This window comes from Octodon degus, unplaced genomic scaffold, assembly GCF_000260255.1.
Source record: "Octodon degus isolate 3935 unplaced genomic scaffold, OctDeg1.0 scaffold00292, whole genome shotgun sequence".
NCBI classification, from domain to species: Eukaryota; Metazoa; Chordata; class Mammalia; order Rodentia; family Octodontidae; genus Octodon; species Octodon degus.
Window position 1 is genome coordinate 1,575,143 of NW_004524868.1, and position 8,665 is coordinate 1,583,807.

Here is an 8,665-nt window from a genome sequence, read left to right on the forward strand (position 1 = left end):
TCTCTCTCTCTCTCTCTCTCTCTCTCTCTCTCTCTCTGTGTGTGTGTGTGAATTCTGGCAATGAATTTTTGATGCTATCTTTTTTGAAGAACTGGTTATTTTATTGATATTTTTCATTCAGATTTTAAATATATTTCTCTTATTTTTTGCTCTGATTTTCATTTTATTGTAATTTCCTCAAAACAAATTTCCAGTTCATGAATTCCCTTGCAATTTGAATATATTTATTCTTATTATAAATATTTAAATGCTATGGAAAAAGAAATATGATGAATAACAATTTGGAAATTTCCTTACTTTCATTTCTGACTTTTATTAGTACATATTTTATGTACAGAATAATTACTTTCACTGTAGGAAATTGGCATTTGTCCAGAACACATTTTGATTCTTCTTTTTTCCTGCTTCCCTCTGCCATTTTTCCTCCACCATCTTTTATTTTCCAGCATCAGATCCATTCATTTATCTTAGAAGACTTTATTAGTTAATTATATATACAGATTGAAAAAGTATGGCCTACATACTTAATAGACAAAAGAACATATAAAGCACGCACAACAATACTACTAAGACAGATGCACTTTTGGATACACTTTATGAAAATATTTATTCATCTAGAAAACAACAAAAATAAGTTTAGTTTTCCATTGAAAAGATAAGGTCTTTTAACAACCTTCCAAAAATAATACAGTACCATTTATATATTACAAATATTTTCCTCCTAAACTTTTCCTATAAATTTAGTTGATTTATTTTGACTTTTTTCTACATAGCTCTTCCTTAATACACCAATCTTCAAAATACATTAAATATAACTATTTTCCAAGATACTGTGCCTCATTATTTGTCTGATTATTATACATCTCATTTTAACTCATCAAATTGATAAGAAATATAAGATTAAAGATCACCCAAACAAACAATTTCTTTAAAATTGGTCGATTGGAGGCAAAAAAACTGTACAGTCTAGAGAGTTAAGAGAATCATCTCAGAGAGAAGAAATAGATTCCAAACACAAACATAGTTTTAAAGATATCCACTATGTTGGTGAAAGCCATAAAATTGCTACTGCTTTTTTCTAAAACTACTTTAAGGAAATATTTGAAGTGGTAAGGAGAAAATAGATTTCCAAATGTGAGACTTTACAGTCTGCAATACATGTTTTGAATGGGAATTTCTTGAAAAATAACTTCAAAAAACCCTACTAAATCTTAAAATATTTTAATCATTTTTTTAATATCTTTGACACGAATACATCTTTTACTTTTGAACAAGATATATAAAAGATAGCAAACATAACAAAATTTTAGTTTAAAAACTATAGAGTTAAGATGTAAATGTGGAAAGATGCATTATGTTTGCATGAAAAATAATTGAATTCTTCGAAATAATCACTTGTATACCAGAAACAGAAGAATAACAACATTTCATTTGCCCCTCTCACTCAGCTACAGGGAATATATGATAAAGGATTGAGAGGGGTAAATTCTACAGTAAATATAGCCATTTAGATAGCTTTTTCAATTGTGGAAATTAGAATAATTAGAGATATAAATAAGTGCCAAGGGTGCGGGGGGATGATTAAAACTTAAATTAATACCAATGGAAAATAGAATATAATAGAATGAGATTAATAATCAGAAGTGCAATTTAATAAGTAATGAGGATAGGTAGAGGATTTTATAGGGAATGGGGGAGAGAAGTTTCACATAAAGTTAGGGGACAAAGAGATGGAGGAAGGAGGAGGGGACAGAGAAAAGATTAAAGTGAATTAAGATGTATCATGTATATGTAGGATGTAATCATGAAGAATGCAATTATTACTTATTGCAAGATGAATTAATAAAAACAAAATAAGAGAAAGACAAGGCTATTGCAGTTAAGTATAAACTTATATAGAAATATATTTTAGATGTTATAAAATGTGGGTAAAGTTACAAAAGCTATATTCATTTCTGTTCCAGTTTACCAACCCCATTCACTTTGAGTTAGAGTTCTATATTTTATGAAAGAATAAATGCAATATTTTTTGAATAGTCAGTTTTGGAACTCATGTAGGTATCTCTTTCTGATTTTATTTATTTATTTTTTTCTATTTTGATACTAGGGATCAAACTCAGGACCTTCTGCTTTCTAGACAGACACCTAGGCCAGTGAGCAATCAATACGGCCTGGCCTGTCTTTGATCATCCTCCTAAAATAATCACTGAGTTCAGGATGACCTTTCATGTTTTATGGTATTCAAGTAAAGAACACCTCTACACCTAAAAGAAGGCAATAGTGTAGTTTGTAGGAGAAGATAACGTATCTACCAACTGAAATTATACTCAGTGAAAATAGTGTGCATGACGACATTTTCCAAAGTCAATCAGTGTCAATATACCTCATTTAAACAGAATAACTCTGGTCAGTGAGGGTTTGAATATTCACAGTGAATAACCTGGTTCATAATAGGTACATGTTCAAACCTTGCAATCATGAAGAAGACAGATTTCTCATTTATTTGATAAATAAATCACAGAGGATCTATCTGCAAACTTGTTGGCTCCAAATAAGGCACTATATGGCACCCAGCTCAATATCATCGTAGCCAGTTTCTTCTTGTCTCAGGGCCACTGGAGATTCTTTCTTTTCCATAAAAGAAAGGAAGGCTTCTTGGGAGACTGAAGAGAATTGCCTGAAACAGTATAGGAGATGTAGGTTTGGGTGATGAAATAACAATGGTTTATGGTGTGACTGCAGAAGGAAAGATTAGTGTAGAAATGGCTGCTAGGTATCTGTGAGGAGACAGGACTTGTCTGAAAGGCAAAATGGGCCTGCCTCTTACTGGCTTTTTTTGTGAAGGCCAGTAGTTGAGACTGGGTCTTAAGTTCAGCCTGACCTTAAACTTCTATGTAGCCAGGTCGGCCTTGAACTCACAGCTAGGCTACTGTCTCTGCCTCTCTAGTAATGGAATTGAATAAGTGTCATCATGCCTGGATGATTCATACTTCACAGTGACTGTTTCTGTATGGAACCTTATCGCAAGCTGAGTAATGGATGGAGAAGTGATAGTAATGTTAGGGCAAGGAAATAAGACATCAGTGTTCTTTTATGCACCAAGCAGGTATGATTCCTTAAGGAATCGATACAGCAGATGGACCCTTATGATTCTTCAGTGTTTCAATTATAGAACACACTTGATCTCAAATTACTCATAAGAACAATTTTAATCCTCTTGTAAATGCCAAAAGGGAACAGTTCAGAATAATTCCTTAGTATTTTGCTCCTTATGCACCACATGCCTGCAGATAAGGAGAAAGCCTGGCCTTCTATATCAACAAAACTAATGGAAATAAAGAACAGAATCCATCTCTTCCTCCAAGTGAAGAAATTTTATGATACTTAAAGCCATTTCACACTTTGTATTAATTGTGTCCAATGTCAACTTAAAAAATGTGGTGATATGGTTTCTTAAAAGTAATACTTAGACCTTATAGATTTAATTTACTTTACCAAGAAAAAATTAAAAAAATTAAAAAATTACGAAGATTTCAAAATTTCAAATTTTAACATATGTATATGTATATATACATATGTACGTATACATATGTGTATATATATATATATATATATATATATGTGTGTGTGTTATTTTGGGGAGCATGAAAATGAGAGAAAAGTGCAAAGCTTCGACAACTCATATGATAGCACAAAATGCTACCATTCCAGCCAGAATACTTCTGTTCCCCAGGTGATAATTCCAGTTGCAGTTCTGAATGCTTGTGTCTTTTAGAAAATGCTGGTCACTGTGGTGAGTTCTTGGTCACTAAGATGCATATTACAACAATCAAAGACAACCAAGACGTATACTTCCTGCTAGCAACCCCATAAATCCTTCCTTCCTGAGCCTTTTGGGTATTGGTATTCATATTTGGGGAATGGCATTTATGTGGACATAAATCTGCCTCCAAATCCTAGGTGTCATTTCAGAATTTCTGCCTGCAATTGCAGTATTACATGTTGATATCTAATGTGTGGTGGGTGTAACATGGAGAATGTAATGTTTCTTCTTTAAGAAAGGATATAATAGCTACATCCAGGGATAGAGAGCTGGGGACATCATCTAGGTACATGAAGCTATAACAATTCTTATAACAAAGGAATACTTATTATCAATAGGTCTGACTTCGTCTTTCCCAAGAATTTAACTGGATTTGAAAAAGAACTGTCCACTGCCTGGAAATACCTGGCACCATCTCTTTCTTCTGAAGTAAATTTCTCACTCCTCCCAGGAGAAGAAGGAATTTCAGGAAAAAGTACTTCTTTGACATCATCATAACCACTTTCTGTGGCATTAACATGCTGCCCTGGAAGTTCTAAAAACAGACAATGATAAGGTGGAAGAGAAATCTATGAGTTAGATGAGGTTTTATGTCTTATCTAATGCAGAGATTATAAGCTAAACAACATGCCAAGATTGCCCTGAACTTACACATTCTATCTCAATATTCTTTGAAATTCTATAAATCTTCTAACTACTACAGTGTATTAAGATCAACAATAGCTATTAAAATAGGCTCTCATACTTCAAAAGAATATAAAATTATGTTTTGACTTTCAGACATACAGCTCATACTTGGATGGGATCAGTATAAATCACTGACTGAGGCAGAATGAATTTGGACCAAAAGAATTGAGGCTACCATGTGCTCTCTGGGGCAGTGAGAGACACAGAGATGTGAGGAGGTGAAAACTTAGGCTTCTATTATTCACACCCACCAAGCCAATCCTGGGATGGGCAGTTTTCAAGACCCACTACTATAGTGTAGACTTTAGAATTCTACTTCCTCACAACCTTCTTGTATATGTCCCCTCCTAAGAGCTATCTATCTATACCATTTGAAGAATATTTAAGGTGGAAAATATTTCTCTGACTGGGTCCTTCATAGAGAAAATTTCCTGGTAATTAATGAGGATGGGAACTTGCATTTCATGGATTTAAAAGATGAGAAAATTTTTGTTTTCAATTTCCATATAAATCACATAATGATTCATATATCACTAGCTTAGGATGGAAACCATTATTCTTAATGTCCTTCATTGCAGTTTTCAAGAGGTTCTCTTTCAAATTTGAGTTTTAATAAATAGTTTTTTAAATATAATAATACATATTAGCTATGTTTGATGCTCAACATAAGTAGCTGTAGTTATGAACAGTAACTGCACCATTTTTCACCTGATTTCTTACAGTGATAACATTTGAAAAAATTGTGGATTTCTAAAACATAATACTTTCTGTCACAATGATAGCAAGACATTTTCCTCAAAGAGATCCCTCCTGTTCACCCTATCATCCCATAGAGGACCTGGCTATACTACCTGGGACAGATTCACGATCTTCATCCTCCTTATTTTCTCCTGTGTAATAGGGCAGCTTGGCTTCTGAGTCATCGGGCACAATTCCTGTTACAAGAAAAACAAATCACACAGACACTTAAGAGGATTTCAGTGGAATGGTTCAGAGAAAATTTTGAGACTTTATACTTATAAAGGACTTAGAGTTCTCATCTTAGGAAGAAGCTAACCATGTACTGTAATTTTGTTTTCAAATGGTATTCAATGACTAAAGTATTTAAAGCTATAACCTCAGTTTTGTGCTGTAAGAATATGGTAAAAACTTCAAGTGAGACTAGGAGGAGATCTTAGGTAATTGGGAAACACCTTCAGAAGAATGTGTAAACTTGACCTCTCCTTGAACTCTTAGCTTCCTGGAAATCATGAGGCAAAAAATTTGTTCCATTATGTTCCCCCAGCAATAAGGCCACGAGTGCACATACTGAAATCTATAAAACTATGAGGCAAAGTTAAATTTTTGTCCTTATAATTTGGTTACTTCATGAATTCTATTGCACTAATGGAAAGATAACTAATATACCATGAAAGGTTGACTTAACATTGGGTCTGTGTTTGTGGAAGATATGCACATTCATGAAAAATTCAGGAACAGCAATGAGGGTGTGTAACACACCTGCTTTGTCCAGCAGATCCATCTTCTCTGCTTTCACAAGGTACTCTATCTCTTGGTACAAAGCCTCACCAACAGCATCTTCATGGGTTAAGTCTAGAGAAAGCAACATGTGTTTATAAGTACATGTTCTACTAGAAAATAATTGTTTCTTCACTAATCAACTTGAATAAATATCTCTGGATCATCAGCATCCATTCCTTAACTTTGTGCTCTAAAGGGCATAAGTAAATCTTATCACCCTAACTGCATTCTAGACAGTGTTGTTGACATTGTTCAGTTACACGATCATACTTGAGAACTTCTACATTAAATCCAACTGCAAGTGTTCAAGTCTTTTCAATGTTGAAGTCTATAATTCAGAAGATAATTTCCCAGAAATAAAGAATAGAAGCTCATCACCTGTACTTTTTCAAAAACTCATAACTAGTTCACATTTTTCCTACACATTTCCAAATCAACTTCATGATTAAACTCCACCTTGATGTTTTGCTCTCCATCTGCCAAGCTGAGTTCCCAATATGATAAGGATAAGCAAAAGAAGGGCTCCCAGGATGATGCAGAGGATCTCATATAAGGAGAAGTTGCCAGGGACAGAGGCTGAGACTGTACTGGTGACTGAAAAGGAAAAATGACTTTAGAAATGGTCACACTCAGAGGAATACACTTATCTTAGTACTCTCCCAACCCCCAGGATAAAGTAGATCTAACTGAAACCGCACATACCAACCCAAATCCCACACTAACCTCTGGCAAGTATTCAGTCTGATTCTAAGGCATTTCCTTATAATAACACTGGTCATTCATAAAATCCCTTCGCTGCCACAACTTAACAAATTCTATTGCTGTTTCTAACACTTGATCACCAAGTCTACAGGAATTTTCTAAGAAGCACACTAGATTCCATGTGCATGTCACTGAAAATCTGAACATTTTCTTTATTATATGTCATAGAGCAGAAGAACCACTTACTTTTAGGGGTAGAGCTAACAGTCACTTTTTTACCTGAGGGAAAGAAAAAAAAATCAGGGATAGTGCACTTCATTGACTGGACAATAACCAGGTCGCACCTACTATGGCTGCACATGTTTCTCTCCCACCCCAGGATCTCAGATTGCAGTCCCTCCAGAGCCAAAGCACAGGTCAGCAGGTAGTATAGGAAGGTCTCTTGCACACTCCTCCACACACACACAAACTCCTGCAGGCCCAGCCAACACCCCTACCATTACCACTCACCTGAGCACCTCACACCTGCATCCTCCTCATGCTTGCAGTCATTTTGTCCCCAGGGGCCCCTGGAACAGGCCCACAGGGATGATTCCTGGCTCCTGCACTGCACCTCATCTAACCAGATGCTTCCTCTTCCAAGGCCAAATGCAGCCTTTTCCAGGGCATCCAGAGCAGGGCCACAGCCCAGCTGCTGACACACCACCTCAGCATCTTCCAGGTCCCAGGAGTCATCGCACACTGTGCCCCAGGAACCTTCATGCCACACCTCCACACGCCCTGAGCACTCGCTGTCTCCTCCCCTGAGCCGCAGCTTCTCTTGGTCTGTAGAGACAGCAGCATCTCCTTTTACTCTCTTGGAGGAGTAATGGACCCCTGGGGGCCAAAGAGATTCAATAGAGGGCTGTGATACCTGTGCAGGGCGTAGAGTCTGGGCAATTCTTGGGTCTTTGTCCTGCAGTGACAGAGTGAGGAGGCCTGGATCAGGAGTGGCTGAGGCTTTTCCTAAGTCTCCCTAAGGACCCAGTCTCAGGTCAGATAAAGGAGGAAGCAGACTGCAGTTACAGTACTTGTGTATGTACTTTCCACTGTCTACATTCCCTCAACAAACACAGCCATAAACACACAAACACACACACACACACACACACACACACACACACACACACACACACACACGTGCATCTTCCACTGGTGAAAGGCCCTCAACTCTGTCATCCCTTCTGTGCTTGCTGTCCACGCAGTTCCTGACGTGCATATCCATTTCCCAAAAGTATGTGTGAAGAACTTTTCTTGACAGCTGTGAATAGGGGCTTAACAATCATATATTGGAAGAGCAGGTGAGTAAAATATGCTAAAATATTTCCTTAATGTATTCTTCGTGCTGACCAAATAGTTCAGTGGATTAAAGCACCTGCAAGCAGGCACAGGTGCTGGGGTTCAATCCCCAAGCCTCCTATGCCAGCCCCGCTCACAAGGGAATGGCAATTGAGACTGGGAATGGTGGCATGCACCTGTAATCCCAGCTCTTGGGAGGCTGTAAATAGACAGATCACTATGAGTTCGATGTAGTAGTGAGATTCTGAACAACCTGTAGAGACTTCCCTAAAAAACAAACAAAAAGTGTATTGTTTATCATTAACATAATAAATAAAAATTAATGTCATAATTCATGGTAATAAATCTTTCACATTTTTAGTTAGTGCATTACCACAGAAGGAATTTCTATTCAGTATCACACATTAGAAACACCTAAAGATTGACAGAAATATTAAAATTATTCCACTGTATAAAAGGAAAAGTTGGGCTGGAGAGATGGCTCAGTGGTCTAGAGCACCTACTTAGAACAAGCTTAGCAAAAGCATCAGGGACCACGGTTCAATCCCCCAGCACCACATGCCAGCCAGCCCTGCCCCCTGGTGGGCTGAGCTG

At 36.8% G+C, this 8,665-nt stretch overlaps 1 pseudogene; it reads right to left on the reverse strand.

Moving 5' to 3' along the window:
* LOC105740889 overlaps positions 1–8,665 on the reverse strand; it is a 145,375-nt pseudogene that overhangs the window by 81,986 nt on the left and 54,724 nt on the right.